Here is a 16940-nt window from a genome sequence, read left to right on the forward strand (position 1 = left end):
CCTGATTGTACTATAGCGTAGAACCACCTTGAACTCGATGAGACAAGTTGCAGAACAGTGAGTTGGAATTTCATTATTTAACAAAGTTCTTGCCACCCTGGTGTTTTATACCTGGACTCATGTTGTTGGAAAGAATGAATTAAAATAACTCATTCACAATGCCTTTTTATTTAAAAATATGTTTATCCTAGTTGTATATTTAATTTGGACTTTAACAAATAAATAGAAAATAACAAGAACAATTTGGTGTGGGGGGGCGGGGCGGGGGGGGGGAATGCTGCAGATAACCTCATGTTGTTGAAAAATGCCAAAGCAAATCTTCTAAATTATGCATAGCAAAAATCTAGGTGAAGACAGAGTAGGAAGTGCGTTTTCACCTGTTTTTAATTGAGTCGAAAATTTGACTTTATTTTGTTAAAAGGTGAGAAAATACAGGACGTATACAGAGAATAACAAGCTAATAAATCTCTTTAGAAATTGTCATTGATTAAATACAGTTAGCAATCGTGAGAGGCAAAGTTGGGCAGGTAGATAGCACTCAATTACTAGAATTCTGGAATGTAAAACAGTCATCTCTAAAACTGATATCAGTGAATAATTAAAACAAGCAAACAATACAGGAATTCTACTTTATTTTCATCTTTCATTTCTCAAATATGTGTGCATCTATGTTTGTGTGTGTGTGTGTGTGTGAGAGAGAGAGAATGAGTTTGTGTTTTTACTATGTAAGGAATGCTACAAAGTTAATAGTGATAAATTTAATAGATTTCCAATTCTTAAGATAAAAAGTTAGTTAGATGAATGAGTTGGTAAGCTTAGTACTATAAATAATGAGTTAAATTATGTTTGAGTGACTGTGAGATCTGCAGGTGGTGGTAATGGGTCTGACCGTCCCTTAGAAACAGAGAATGGAGACATAGCTTTAGAATTAAATACATTAGAAGTTTCTGAAGGATTGCTCTTTTTGAAAGACCCAATTCTATTTCAATTAAGAGGACACATATTAATATAACAATGTTGAATAATAATGCAGTGTTTATAAAGCCCATGGGAGAATAAAATATAAAATAGTTTAAATTAAATATGCAAGATACTTTAATACACATTGGCATTCTTAGAAAGTTTTAAACTGCAAAAAATTAAAATATCTATAAACCTAATCAAGAGCTTCTGTACCTACCCCTAGCATAAGTTCACTAGGCAGAGATTTGTTCTGAAATGGTGCTTTTCTATGCCTCCTAAAAAGAAAGACACATTCCTCTTCATTGAGTTAGATCTCTTTTAATCTAATTGAGAATTAAATCTCTTTGACCTGCTACATAAGAAATTCCTCAGTTCTAGATTCATATGCCAGATACAAAGATGTAGTTCTCCTGGAATTTTGCCCTAAAAAAATGGGCAGCTCAGCTTCTTGTTTTAGCAGTTGTGTTCTTCTATATATTTCAGCATGTTTACTTTTTACTCCAGAGGTCACTACAAATCGTTTATGGATGAAATGATTCGAGTTGCCTTATTTACGGTGGCAAATGTGATTACACAAAGTGAGATTACAATAAAGAGTGTTTGGCAAAATTTAGTCTCAATGCAGGCATTCAAGTGATGTAAATGCCCCTGGATTATTTCAAAACAATCGAGTTTTTTCTAATTATTGATGTAGGACTCTTGGAATATAGAACCAGTGAGGAAAAAAAGGAGCAGATCTGAAGAGGAAAAGTGGGAATATCCAGCACAGTCATCATCATCTCTATCATCATTAAAGTTAATGAAATGTCAAATATGTCTTAATGGACAGTTCACATACGTTAGCTCATTTATTTCTCAAAAAATAGTAGATAGGGTATCATCTTTATTTTATTTATTTAATTTTAATAAAATTATTGGAATGACATTTGTTAAAAAAGGTTTTGATTATACAATTCAATAATACATCATGTATATTGCATTGTGTGTTCACCCCCAAATTAAAACTTACTTCCATCACCATATATTTGATCCACTTTATCTCTCTCTACCTCCCCTTTCTTCACCCCTTCCCTCTGGTAATCACTAATCCACTGTCCATGTCCATGAGTCCCTGTTTGTTTGTCAGGTTTGTTTGTTGCTTTCAGTTTTATATCCGACATATAAGTGAAATGATATTGTTCTCAACATTTTCTATCTGACTTATTTCAATTAGCTTGATAATCTCAAGATCCAGCCATGTTTTCGTAAATGGCAGTATTTCATCTTGTGTCTCAGTAAATTCTATTATATATATGTACCACATCTTTATCCAATCATCTATTGAAGGGCACGTCAGTTGTTTTTATGTCTTGGCCACCTTCTTTATTATATACATTAAGAACTGGAGGAATTGAAAAGTCAAAAAACATCCCCTTTATACCATAACTGCTAAGTGGTGAAGACTAGATATGAATTTTTTCCAAAGCCCTGCTTTTTCTACTACACATTCTACTTTCTTTTCAGGCTAGAAGTGTAAGACTTTTCGGAATTGTCTTGACGATATGATGCTGAAGTTTAGGGTACACTGAGAAAGAAGAGAGAAGAAATGGGCTGGGAAAGATAGACTGGGAGACAGCTTGGAAAGTATTGGTTCTCATGGCATATCTAATATAATGCTTTTAACCAACAGTATTATAATTAGATGTGTGCCTTATAAAAGGACCTTTATAAAGGGAATTCTGAACTAAACAGAAGTGATGGGCTAGAGGGGAGAGTAGAATAAGGCACTGACCTAAGGGGAAAAAGAAGAAGGAAGGAAGTTGAGGGATCTACTGGTAAGATTGTTCATAGCAAACATTTGTAAAATCATTGGCAATGATAATTTTTGTTGTACCTATTACTGTTCTTGACAGCTTAATGATCGCAATACTCCCTAATCTTACTTTTTAAATGTTTTATCTCTATTCTGCATTATATTTTTATACAATATGAAGTTTTTTCTGTGACTATTTCTCTTTTCATATACTTTTTAACTTTTTATTTTCAATAAATAGGGGGAAAAGAAAAAAAGAGATTTATAAATAAAATAGAATTTGCTCTTTGTTTTATAATGCTGATATCATTTTTATCTTTTCTTTAGTTAAGTGCTCATAAAATGAGAGAATAGACAAGATGCGAGTCCCAGGTTGCATTATGGCTTTGACTACATCTACGTTGGTGGGGTTTTAAAATTATTCATGTTGCCTTAGTGAGGCCTTTGGTCACTTTAGTGTCAAAAAACTTTAGTTTTCCCTTTTCTCTCTCACCACGTTTTTTCAGTCTAAAGAATACTTTGAAATCTTAAGTATACCTTGTTTTGTCATTACGTGCCCTTTACGCACAAAATTATTTATAAAATTTCCCTATATTATATTTTTGTCTTTTCATATGTAAACATCGTATATATGATTGTTTATAATGCAAACACATGTCCATGTATTGATTGTATTGGTAAGAACAGTCACCTTGATTCAATATCAAAAAAAGAAATAGAGAAAAAATGCTTTCAAAAGATTGCATCTGACTTTCCTAGAACATTTTTTTAAAAAGTGAGATATCTTTCATATTATTTGCAGTTTTTCCTAAAATTTGTGTCCTCTTATTTTGACCTAATTTATTTTTTAGAAGCCTTTATATGTTCCTTTTACCTAGTTCAGGTTGTTCTCTTATCTCCCATTCTTTGCTCATGTTTTCCTGAACTTGCATAAAGTTTTAAGTTCTAGAAAACCTACTTCAGTCCTCATTAATTATCCTCTTCTCTCAATTCTTTTTTTTTTTTTTTTCATTTGAAATAAAGAATGACTTTGGTAAACCTATGTTCAAGATTTGAGCTATCAAAACATTGGCCATAGAATGATGTTATTAAACAAAAGTGTACAATACATGTTATGTTTTACAAGGCACTTTTAAATCCATAGTCGTATTATTCTTAGTTCTTCAATGACCTTTTGCTTAAACCAGTAGTTTTACAACTGGCTCTTTTGAGGAGGAGCCGTGGCTTATAATGTTTGCTAGTTTCTGTGATGTAAATACATCCAGCATGCCAAATTTCACGCTACTGATATAACATCACTAAACATGGGACTAGGAAGAGGTAGGTGTCCATGATGTCTCTCATAAGCCAGTATAAGCCAGATCCTGTACAGCCCTGGAACTGAAATTCTGGAAAATTCATGAGTTGTGTAAGGTCCCACAGATGATAAAAGACAGCTGGTGTTTGGATCCAGGTCTTCTGATTCCAAATAAATCTCTTCCCAAAACAGACTGTTGTTCAAAGATATAATTGTATCTTAGGTGGGTCTCTCAATGGGCAAAGGATCACAACAGAGTCATTCTCTGTTTTGGCCGCACTCATTGTTTTCTGCAGTCCAGATGCATTGTGTTCACATGGATGGAATTGCCACTACTGCTTGTTTCCAACACAATAAGGCTGTGGATTTAAACTGTGTTTTTGTTGTGCTATGGGCCATTTGTTTCAATTTTATAAACTAAATTCTAACCCAACCATGCTATTGTATTGGTTAAATCATTATATTAATGATTCTTCAATGAATACCTTCAATAAGTACATTATGGAAATTATTTTTTTATTTTTTCTTCTGTAAATATATCTGAAGTAGAATCTTTCCCCTTGTGAATTTCTACTAATATTTAATGCCAGCTCCAATCAGAAGCCTTCCCTGGCCATCACAAGAAGCATTAACCCTTTAGTATTTCATAATATACTTGGGGGTACAAATGATATCACTTATGGTTTAAATGCCCATTTCTCTGATTACTTTGAGGCTAAACATTTCTTCATGTTCTCTGGTCATTCTAATCTTTATTCTTAATAATTTTTTCTAATCATATTGTTGTCCATGTTTCTATTTATAGTTGTTTTCAGTAGTTACCTGATATTTTTCTTTTATTGACTGCATAATATCTTATTTATTTTTTACTTTTTTATTTTTATTTTTTAAATTTTTATTAGTTTCAAGTATACGGTACATTGATTAGACATTTATATAGTTTATAAAGTGATTCCCTTAATTGCACCTTTTCTCCTCTGGTTTTCCACCTAGCCAATATAATAATGCTAACTGTATTCCCCATACTGTGTTCTCCATCCCCGTCACCAACTATTGACTACTAATTTGTACTTCTTTAAACCTTGACCCCTTTCCCCCAGCCCCAAATCCCTATCCCTTCTGTCTGTCACCAAATTTTCCTCTATGTCTGTGAGTCAATTTTTGATTAGTTTGTTTTTTTTGTTTTTTAGATTCCGCATATAAGTGAAATCATATGGTATTTATTTTTCTCTGATTTATTTCACTCAGCGTAATAATCTCTAGGTCCATCCATGTTGTTGCAAATGGTAGGATTTCATATTTTTTAATGGCTGAGTAATATTCCATTTTACATATGAGCCATAACTTCTTTATCTAATTGTCTGTTGATGGGCTTTTAGATTGCTTCCATACCTTAACTATTGTAAATTGTGTTGCCATGAATATTGGGGTGCATAGATCTTTGCAAATTATTGTTTTGGTTTTCTTTGGATAAATATCCACAAGTCCAATTGCTGGGCAAAAGGTATATCTATTTTTAATTTTTTGTGAAACATCCAGACTGTTTCCATAGCGGCTGTACCAATTCGCAATCCCACCAACAGTGTATTAGAGTTCTCTTTTCTCCACATCCTCACCAACACTTGTTGTTCTTTGATTTATTGATGATAACCATTCTGACAGGTATGAGGTGACATCTCATTGTGGTTTTAATTTTCATTTCTCTGATGATTAGTGACCTTGAGCATCTTTTCATATGTCTATTGGCCATTTGTATTTCCTCTTTGGAGAAGTATCCGTTTAGGTCTTCTGCTCATTTTTTAATTGGATTGTTTGTTTTTTGTTGTTAAGTTGTATGAGTTCTTCATATATTTTGGATATTAACCTCTTACCAGCTGTATCATTAGCAAATATCTTCTTCCAACCAGTTGGTTGTCTTTTTGTTTTGTTGATGGTTTCATTTGCTGTACCAAATCTCTTTACTTTGATGTAATCCCATTTATTTATTTTTTCTTTTGTTTCTCTTGCCCAGGGAGATATATCCAAAAAGAAATTACCATTAGCAATATCAGAGAGTTTACTGCCTATGTTTTCTTCTAGAAGTTTTTTGGTTTCGAGTCTTACATTTAAGTCTTTAATCCATTTTCAGTCTTGTATATGATGCAAGAAGGTGGTCCAGTTTCTTTCTTTTTTTTTTTTTTTTGCATGTATCCATCCAATTTTCCCAACACCATTTATTAAAGACATTGTCTTTACTCTATTACATATTCTTTCCTCCTTTGTCATATGTTAAGTGATCATATGGGCATAGATTTATTTCTGGGCTCTCTATTCTGTTTCATTGATCAATGTATCTGCTTTTATGCCAGTACCATGATGTTTCGATTACTATAGGCTTATAGTATAGTTTGGTATCAGGTAGTGTGATACTTCCAACTTCATTCTTCTTTCTCAAGATTGCTGTAGCTATTTGGGATCTTTTATAATTCCATATAAATTTTAGGATTATTTGTTCTAGCTCTATGAAAAATGCCACTGGTATTTTGATAGGGGTTGCATTGAATCTATAGATTGCTTTGGGTCATATGGCCATTTTAATGATGTTGATTCTTTCTACCCATGAGCACGGTATATGCTCCCACTTATTTGTATGGTCTTCAATTTTTTTTTTCAATGACTTATCATTTTCTGAGAACAGTTCTTTTACCTCCTTGGTTAATTTGATTCCCGGATATTTTATAGTTTTCGGTGCAATTGTAAATGGGATTGTTTTCTTAATTTCTCATTCCGAAAGTTCATCATTGCTGTGTAAAAATGCGACTGACTTCTGAATAGTTATTTTGTAACCTGCTACTTTACTGAATTCATTGATCAGTTCTAACAGTTTTTGGATGGAATCTTTAGGCGTCTTTCTATATAGTATCATGTTATCAGCAAATAGCAAGAGTTTTACTTCTTCCTTTCCAATTCAGATACCTTTTATTTCTCTTTCTTGTCTTATTGCTGTGGCTAAGACTTTCAATACAATGCTGAAAGGAAATAGTGAAAGTGGGCATCCTTGTTTTGTTCCTGATCTTAAGGAAAATGCTTTTAGCCTTTCTCCATTAAGTATGATGTTAGCTGTTTTTTTAGAAGTTTGTCATATATGGCCTTTATTATGTTGAGGTATGTTCCCTCTATTCACATTTTGCTGAGAGTTTTTATCATTTATGGATGCTAGATTTTGTTGAATGTTTTTTCTGCATCTATCAATATGAACATATGGTTTTTATCTTTTGATGTATTAATATGGTGTATCACATTAATTGATTAGTGGCTATTGTATCAACCTTGCATCCCAGGAATAAATACAACTTGATCATGGTGTATTATATTTTTAATATATCAGCAATATTTTAAAATATTGCTGAATTCGGTTTGCTAATATTTTGTTGAGGATTTTTGCATCAACGTTCATAAGAGATATTGGCTTATAGTTTTTGTTTTTGTTTTTTTAATATCTTTTATTTGGGAATCAAGGTAATGGTGGCCTCATAAAAAGAATTAAGGAGCTTTCCCTCCTTCGTGTTTTTGGAATAGTTTGAGAAGAATAAGTGTTAATTCTTCTTTGAATGTTTAGTAAAATTCGCCTATTAAGCCATCTGGTCCAGGACTTTTGTTTTTTGGGAGGTTTCTGATTACTGCTTCTATTTCATTGGTGGTCATCAGTCAGTTCAGATTTTCTGTTTCTTCTTGACTCAGTCTTGGGAGATTGTATATTTCTAGGATGTGTCCATTTCTTCCAGATTGTCCTAATTTGTTGGCATATAATTGCTCGTAGTATTTTCTTATGATCCTTTGTATTTCTGTGAAGTCTAAAGTTATTTCTCCTCTTTCATTTCTGATTTTATTTGAGTCTCTTTGTTCCTTGATGAGTCTAGATAAGGGTCTGTCAATTTTGTTTATCTTTTCAAAGAACCAATTCTTGGTTTAATTAATCTTTTGTATTGTTTTTCTAGACTCTATTTCATTTATTTCCGCTCTGATCTTTTTTATTTCCTTCCTTCTATTCACTTTGGGCTTTATTTGCTGTTCTTTTCCCAGTTCTTTTAAGTGTAAGATTAGATTGTTTATTTGAGCTTTTTCTTGTTTCTTGAGGTAGGCTTGTATTGCTATGAATGTTCCTCTTAGGACTGTTTTCACTGTGTCCCATAGATTTTGAGTCATGTTTTCATTTTCATTTGTCTCTAGGTATCTTTTGACTTCTTCCTTGATTTCATTAATAACCTATTCATCATTTAGGAGCATATTATTTAGCCTCCAGGTGTTTGTGTATTTTCCAGTTTTTTTTTTTCTTGTAATTAAATTCTGGTTTTATACCACTGTGATCAGAGAAGATGGTTGGTATGATTTCAATCTTCTTAAATTTTTTGAGACTTGTTTTGTGTCCTAACATGTGTTCTATCCTGGAAAATGTTCCATGTGCACTTGAGAATGTGTATTTTGCTGCTTTGGAGTAAAATGCTCTGAAAATATCTATTAAATCCATCTGTTCTAGTGTGTCTTTTAGACCAATTGTTTCCTTGTTGATTCTTTGTCTGGAAGATTTGTCTATTGGTGTCAATGGGGTGTTAAAGTCTCCTACTGTGAGTATATTACTGTTGATCTCTCCTTTTACGTCAGTCAATAATTGCTTTATATATGTAAGTGCTCCTATATCGGGTGCGTATATGTTTACTAGGGTTATGTCCTCTTGATTTATCGATCATTTTATCATTAAGTAATGCCCTTCTTTTTCTCTTATAATAGCCTTTGTTTTAAAGTCTATTTTATCTGATATAAGTATCACTACCCTGGTTTTTTTTTTTTCATTTCCATTGGCATGAAATATCTTTTTCTATCCCTTTACTTTCAGTCTGTGGGTGTCATTCGATCTGAAGTGGGTCTCTTGTAGACAGCATATGCATGGGTCTTCTTTTATTATCCACTCGGTTACCTTATAGCTTTTGATTGGAGCATTTAATCCATTTAAATGTAAAGTGATTACTGATAGGTACATAGTTATTGCCATTTTATTATTCATTTTTGTTATTTCTATTTTCTTTTTTACCTCTTCTCTTTTTACAGAAGTCCCTTTACCGTTTTTTTCTTTTTTTAATACTGGCTTGTTGGTGATGAATTCCTTAAGCTTTTTTCTGTCTGGGAAACTCTTTATCTCATCTTCCATTTTAATTGAAAGCCTTGCTGGGTAGAGTACTTGTGGTTGTAGATTCTTGTTTTTTATAACTTTGAAGATTTCTTGCCAATCCTTCTGGCCCGAATAGTTTCCATTTAAAAATCAGCAGACATTCTTATGAGAGTAACTTGTAAGTAACTAGCTGCCTTTCTCTTGCTGCTTTTAATATTCTCTCTTTGTCTTTGACCTTTGGCATTTTAATTATGATGTATCTGTTGTGGATCTGTTTGAATTCCTCCTGTTTGAGACTCTTTGTGCTTCCTGAACTTCTATGTCTAATTCCTTTGCCAGGTTAGGGAAGTTTTCTGTCATCATTTCTTCAAATAAATTATCAATCCCTTGTACTCTCTCCTCCTTCAGGTACTCCTATGATCCAGATACTGTTATGCTTCCTGTTGTCCCAAACATCTCTTAAACCATCCTCATTTTTAATTTTTTTTTTCTTTTTATTGTTCTGATTGGGTGTATTCTGCTACTTTATCTTTCAGTTCACTGATTCGATCTTCTGCTTTGTCCAGTCTACTGTTGAATCCTTCTAGCATATTCTTTATTTCAGTAATTGTATTCCTATTTCTGTCTGGTTCTTTTTCATGGTTTCTATGTCCTTTTTAACGCTTACTGTCTCTCTATTAAGGTTCTCATTATGTTCATCCATTCCCCTCCTAAATTCGTTGAGCATCCTTATAACCATTATTTTGAACTCTGTCTCTGGTAGGTTGCTTGCCTCCATTTCATTTAACTTATTTTCTGGAGTTTTCTCCTATTGTTTCATTTGTGGCATGTTTCTTTGTTTCCTCATTTTATTAGCCTCTCTATATTCGTTTCTATGTGACAGAAGTATTTGTTTCATCTCTCACCCTTGGCCAGATGGCCTAATGTGGAAGGTGTCCTGTGTGGCCCAGTAGTGCACTCTAATCTCTTATGCTGGGGGCTCTGGATGTAATCTCTATGTGGGTTGTGTGTGATCATCTGTTGTCACCAAGCCTTAATTGTTGTTAGTACATCAATGGATGGGATTAATGCTCAGGCTGACTAATCGTAGGAATTGGCTGCATCCACAAGGTAAGAGCTGCTATGTGGGGCTGACCCCACTGAGTGGAATTTACCCTAGCAGGCTTGTGTACTTGTTGCAAACACCCTTTGTGTGGACCGCTAATGGGGCTAGTAATGAGTTGCTTTGTTGTGGTCTGGTGTCAGTCTCCAGATGTGTTGGTTTTGTGGCACCTTGGGAGGGACTCCCCAGTAGACCAAGGACAGCTGCTGCTTTTGATTGCTCAGGCCTATCCAGCGGGAACTACAAAGTGATCCACAGGTGGTTGTTGCCTATGCTGGATCTATAGGTAAGTGGAAAAGACAATGCTGTAGGCAGCAGTCTGGTTATCCCTCATCCCTGACCTATGGCAGTTTAACAGAGGAACTAGTACTCCTCAAGGCCTGACATTGCCTGTCAGTTGTCCATAAGTCTCTGATACTGTAAAAGCCTCTGGGCAATACGTATGTTGGGTGGTGCAGGGACCCTGGGAGTCTCCTGAGTCTATTGAGTATATTTCCCCCTGCCACTGCAGTGTCAGTTTATATGCCAGCGCTGTCTCTGTGGCTCCCTGTACAAGTTTCTAATCATAGCAAGGTCAGCTGCTGCCCACTTTGGGCCTGAATGCACCACCTCAGGGCAGGGGCAGCTGCCTATCAATGTGAGAGGAGCACTTTGTGTATTGAATGGGACAGGAGCTGAAGAAGTGAAGTCAAGGGCTGTCAGGCCAGTACAGACCCTTGCGATCCTCTTAAGAGACATTGCAGCTCATACAGGCAGCAGTGGTCTGTCCACCACTGTTTTCCCCAAAATGCACTTGCTGCTCTAGCCAAAGTCTGTTGCCTGTGCAGACTGCACAACCCTAGAGTCAAGGAGGGCAGAAGAGGCTGCCTGTCAATGAGCTACAGGGACTATGTGGCTTGGGTGAAGCAGGATCTCAGGGAGACAAAGGCCATCTGGCCGATACATCCTCAGTCTTGCTGCAATTTTGGGAACTGTTAGCGCATTTCTGCAGAAGTCCCAGATCACAGCAAGACCAGCTGCTGTCTGGGACTGTCTGGGACTGGCCCACACATCTCCAAGATCCACCCCAGTTCGTGTTGGCAGCAGTGATCTGCCTGAAACAATCTCTGAAATGCATGCTCACAGCACTGGCTGCCAGCTGTGAATGTTTAGCCCTGAATTGGTGCAGGGTGTAGCAGCCAACCAGCAACAAAAGCCCCGAGCAATCTGCAAGTTGGGTGGGTGGGCTGATCCCCTCAGACCAATGCTTCCTAATGGCCCTGTGGAAGGGGTCTGCACAGTCAAGCAGGCGAGGTCTGCAGATTGCCTGGCAGCGGGGCCAGACTAAGGCACAATAGTGGCTGCCCTTTCAGTCCTCATTCTGGCACCAAGTAATGCAGACTTTCTAGGTATGAATCCTAGCCTCTGAACTACTGCCGGTGTCCCAGGTGAGTTTCTGCAGGTCAGAAAGCCTGCGCATGCATCCTTCAAAGGGGCATATAGGGTTTCAGTCTCCTTCTATCTCACCGAGACAACTGGAATCCCCTCTGGTTTTTACAGTCAGAATTATTGGAATCTCCTCTTCCCTGGGCTGGGACCCTTGTCTGGGTAGCCCCAATTGAGACCAGGACTTCCTTCTCCTTCAGGGGAGCCTCTGAAGCCTCGCTCTCCCTCCCAGTGATCTTCCACCACCTGTGGGTGCAATCCAGCCTGGCAACTTTGCCCCTCCTACCGGCTTCACTGTGACTCCTTCTTTACATTATCAGACGTAGGTGTCACCATCAGCTGGATTTCAGGTGACTCTCCACATTGATTATTTTATAATTTGGTAGTAAATTCAATGTGAACCTGGGAGGAGACGAACCCTGCTTTTACCTAATCTACCATCTTCCACTCTGACCAAATATCTTATGTAAATCGGCCATAATTTATTTAACCTGTTTACCATTGTCAATATTTACGTACCTTCCTTTTTTACTTACATAATTAATGTTGTGATTTTTTAAAATGTGTACTTGTTTATTATTATCTCCCTAGGACAAATTCATAGAATTTCACTTGGGTCAAAAGTTATGTGGACATTTAAGGTTTTGCTTTATGTTGCCTTAGTTTCCAGCAGAAAAGTTGGCCAGTTTCGGTGCACATCTTCTTGGGTTCCTCATATTGGCAGAAGACTGCATATTTAGTCATTTTTTGGATCCAGTCTTAGAAAACTTGCTTTGGCAGAGGTTCTTCTTGGGTAAGATATCTGAAGGAGCCAATCCTGTTGATGATTAAGGAGGTGAGATGCTGCCAAGCTCTCCAAAACTCACGGAAATGCCTTAGAATAATATTATTTTATTTCTTCCTACTAAGGCAGGGAAACTTCTGTGATTGCTACTTTGAATCATGGAAAGAACTGAGGTGGAATTACAGCTTCTTTGAATTTTGTTCCTTAGAAAATTTGAGTTTAAGAGAATAGAGAGTTATTACAAGTAGCATCACCATAATATGATCATCAGAACATTGAAAGTGACAGTCCTTGAGATATCTAACTAGTCAATCTTTTAGATATTATTTGCAAGCCATCATTCAAGAAAAATAAATTTTCTAAATGTATAAATATATAAAGTCCAAGTTGTAGAAGCAGAGTTATACAAAGCGAATACCCTCTCCTAAGACCTTCTCTCTCTCAATTTGATCCTCATGTATTTTCTTACCTGCTCTGACAAACTAAAAGTTTCCATTCCTCTTTTGTGAGTTTCAACCTCCCAGCATACTTTGAGGTTTTATAATAGTCTGTTGGCCCTAACTACATGTTCAAAAGACTCCATTTTCTTTCTTTTTAGTCTCTTTTTTGAATTGATTTTAATCTGTTAACAAATTATTTTACATTTAGCCAGACTATACCTAAGCCAACTCTTACTTCAAATCAAATTATCTAAGCAAGAATTCTGGAAAAGAGAACCAAAGAAAGTAGATAACCACAGAAAGATTTATTCAAAATAAGATTAAGAAAAGGATATCTGCTAAATTTATCATAGAAAGGAAAATGAATGGTTTTGGACATTAAATTACCGTTAACTCTTTGCAACTAATAAAATCAACCCATTTATTAAACACCTTCTAAATCTAGGTATTGTACTAGGCAACACAGTCCCTGTACATGTCACCTGTTCTGTAATAAACCATACATTAAATAGTCTGACCTCCTCATAACATGGGTCATGCAAATAATCTCCTTCCAGCTTCTGATTAGCCTTTGTGGTTAATCACAAGACTGTTACTTTCTCTCAACCCCCAACCTGCCATTTCCAGCAGCATTCTTTTAACATGCAAATTTAACTCCAACAATAATTTTCTATTTTCTCAATTTATGAGTTTCATCACTCAATTTAAACTGCATTTATTAAAGCTTATTTGAATTAGTACATGTGTTACAGCACTACATTCTACGAAGGGGTATAAAGGTCACAGAGTTTGATAAAATGACAGTATTTATAGAAACCAGAAGGCAAATGCACTTGAAACACACACCTTCATTATTATTACCATCATCATCAAACTACTAATAGCAGGGCACATCCAGTTTGAAATTGAATGCAGTTGCATTCACTTGCATTAATTTTGGATTGTTATACAAACCCACATAGTAGCCTAGGAATATAGATATTTCTGACAGCTGATAAACCAACCTGCAATTTCTGTCAGTATGGTGGTCATGGGTGAAATACTAAATACAATGTGTAATGCAATGTGTTTATATCTGCCTTGACATCTCTGCTAGTGAACCCTGGCCCTCACAGAAATGATAGTGCTACTTACACTCCTAGCTGTTTCTTGGGTTTCTTTGGATAATATCATGGCTATGGTTCCTTTGTAAATTAATCACTGCTTGCAAAATTTGTTTAAACAGCACAGTTTATATCTAAATCTCCCTTAATTATATTTGTAAGCAACCTTTTAAACTTGTTACAGATAGCTGTAATATCCAGAGTTTTTGCTGTCAATGTATATACCTGTTCTTTGTAAAAGGTTTCATAATTAAATGTTTAAAATTCAAAAATTTTTAAATGTGGCCAAAATTTTTAAAGCAAATAACTTCTAATAAAACTTAAAAGTTACTTTATAAAAATTATATATATAAATATATGTAAACACTAATAATGTCTAGTTATTGGGTAGTCTGCTAAATGTGCAACAAAATTCAAGTGATTTGTATGTCTTATTTCTATTTTTCAAAATAACCTAAAAAGACAGGTATTCTATTTTCATTTTGTAGTAAGAGAAGGGAGGGTCAGAAGAGTTAAGTGATGCTTTTATGTTTATCCATTTTTAAGAGCCATGTAATAGATCTTAGCACTCCTCACTTTGAAAGACCCATCCTTATTATAGGATGCAAAGTAAAACGCATTACCATCTGACATTAAATATAATTTTTCCTATAAAATTGTAAAAGTTTTTCAAATTTATTATTGCAATTATTTAGTTATAATAATTCCACTCAATTTATGATTGGCTATAATTTCTCAGAGATTTGAGGGTGTACTTGACAATTATTGCCATTTATTTTCAAATATAATATTTATATGATATCAAATTTAATAATTACATATCAGCATAATAAATTTAGAGACATTGCATTAAATATTTATTATGTTCAATTTTTTATATTTGGCCAATCTATTTTTTATTCCTGGTCTTAAACTAACTTTTGCCCTTGGCATTTTTATTTTAATGCCTATCTAAAGAAATGATCCTGGAGCTGGAACTCAAATTGAGTTTTGTCACAGGTTAAAGTGTATACTTTTTATCTGTTCTGTTTTGAGAAAAAAAATTGAAGACAGCATGAGCTAGTACATATAATACACTATAGAACATATCTGTAAGTGTTGGAGCCAACGTAAGTAATAGAATGTATTGTTATTGTGGTTTAAGTTAGGTAATGTCTTCCATAGCAAACTAATATTCTGCATCACAGAGATCTAAGTTTTTATTTTTATATATCTTAGCCCACCAAGAAGATGTTGAAGGATATAATTATATTCTACTTTTCCTGACCCTTCCACATGAGTTAGTATGAATTGTGCACATTATACAGACTCATTACATGTCAAATGATAGAATTCTTCCTAGAAAATTAAGTCTAGGCTTATGAGGAAGAATGTACTGATGAAGTTGCTGGAGAGACAAAACACTCTCAAGAAGAATGTATAAACAAAGATAAGGGGGTCAAGGACATGTTAAAAATGTTGTCTTTTTTATATATGTAAATTCTTAGTATGCTAAGGTAAAGGAAAAGGCTAGGCTACGAATATACTTGCAAAGTTAGCCTAGAAGGATGGTGAATCAGTTTGGTTTTCCATCAAATACAAGTAAACCAAACTCGTCGTCTTAGAGCTCACCTCCTACTCTAGTCTCTTTGCTAACTCATCTCTAGAAAGCTGGCCAACTTGTTAATTTTCAACATTCTAAGCATATTTCCATCTCAGAGCCTCTGCACTTGCTGGTCTGTCTGCCTGAAATGTTGTTCTCCTAGACAGTTACATGGATGACCCTTTAATTTAGTCAGGTCTACTCAAATGTTACTTCCTGCCTAAAATAGTTGACTCGAAATATAACACATAAAATATTATATAAAATAAGAACATATCCTAACCAGACTATCTAGAATAGTCAACTACTGAGTCTCTCTATTTCTTTACTTGAATTTATTTTGCACATTATTTATGGCACTTATAACTCAGACCTTTGTCATAAGGTTAAATGAGTCAATAATGCAGAGTGCTTAGGAAAATACTTGATGTCTGGTCATTTCTATGCAAATGTCTGTTGAATAAATAGTTAATCTACCACATTTTGCAGAGGGAATGAAGTCTCAAAAGTGAAATGCCACATACCTGGTTGGATGGGGTTCTCAGTTTCTATTATGTAACCCAAGCTCAGTGTGATTATAATACCTAATTGACCCTTTCTTTAGTCTCCTGCTGCCACATGGACATTCCAATTTTGAATATTTTTTTAATTGAGACAAAGTGATAGGAATCTGATGCAAGGCACATTTCTGGCTTTACCAAACAAAACTAAATATTGAAGACCAAAAGGCCACATTTAAGATCTAATATTAATTTTTTATGTGCAAAGAGGAAAGGAAAGATTTGCTAAAATTTCTACACCCACTAATACCAAAATCAATAAATACTTTTCATACTTTTCTGAAAAAGTATCTAATGCCAGAGGAGTGAACTTGCCCTACAGAGGTTTGGGCAACACCAAAAAAGGACCAAGTGCAACCATAAAACTTATTTTAATGCTAATGTTTTGTATGAAGAAGTTATAAAGAATTTTTACTCAACTTTACACTGTATCTGTTTTTCCACGCAAAATAAACTTTTATTGCATTGACTTTATTATAACTTTGAGTTGATTTTTTTACGGCAGCCTAGTTTATCATAACGATAGAGAAATTAGTATGAGAAATACTGTGCCATGACTAAATCTTAAATGTGTCATTGTGTGTGTGTATATGTGTGTGTGTTTTAGAATGTATATTCTCTGTTTGGGGGTAAAATGTTCTGAAAATATAAATTAAATCTAACTGGCCTACTGTCATTTAAGGCTGCCATTTTCTTGTTGATTTTTTTGTTTTGAAGATCCATTCATTGGGTATGTTTTATATATA

The 16940-nt window shown here is 34.8% G+C and overlaps 1 pseudogene; it reads left to right on the top strand.

Annotated features, from left to right (window-relative positions):
• The first annotated feature begins 1486 nt into the window (after positions 1-1486).
• Positions 1487-16940, top strand: part of LOC102884165 — a 20089-nt pseudogene continuing 4635 nt past the window's right edge.

This window comes from Pteropus alecto, unplaced genomic scaffold, assembly GCF_000325575.1.
Source record: "Pteropus alecto unplaced genomic scaffold, ASM32557v1 scaffold14, whole genome shotgun sequence".
NCBI classification, from domain to species: Eukaryota; Metazoa; Chordata; class Mammalia; order Chiroptera; family Pteropodidae; genus Pteropus; species Pteropus alecto.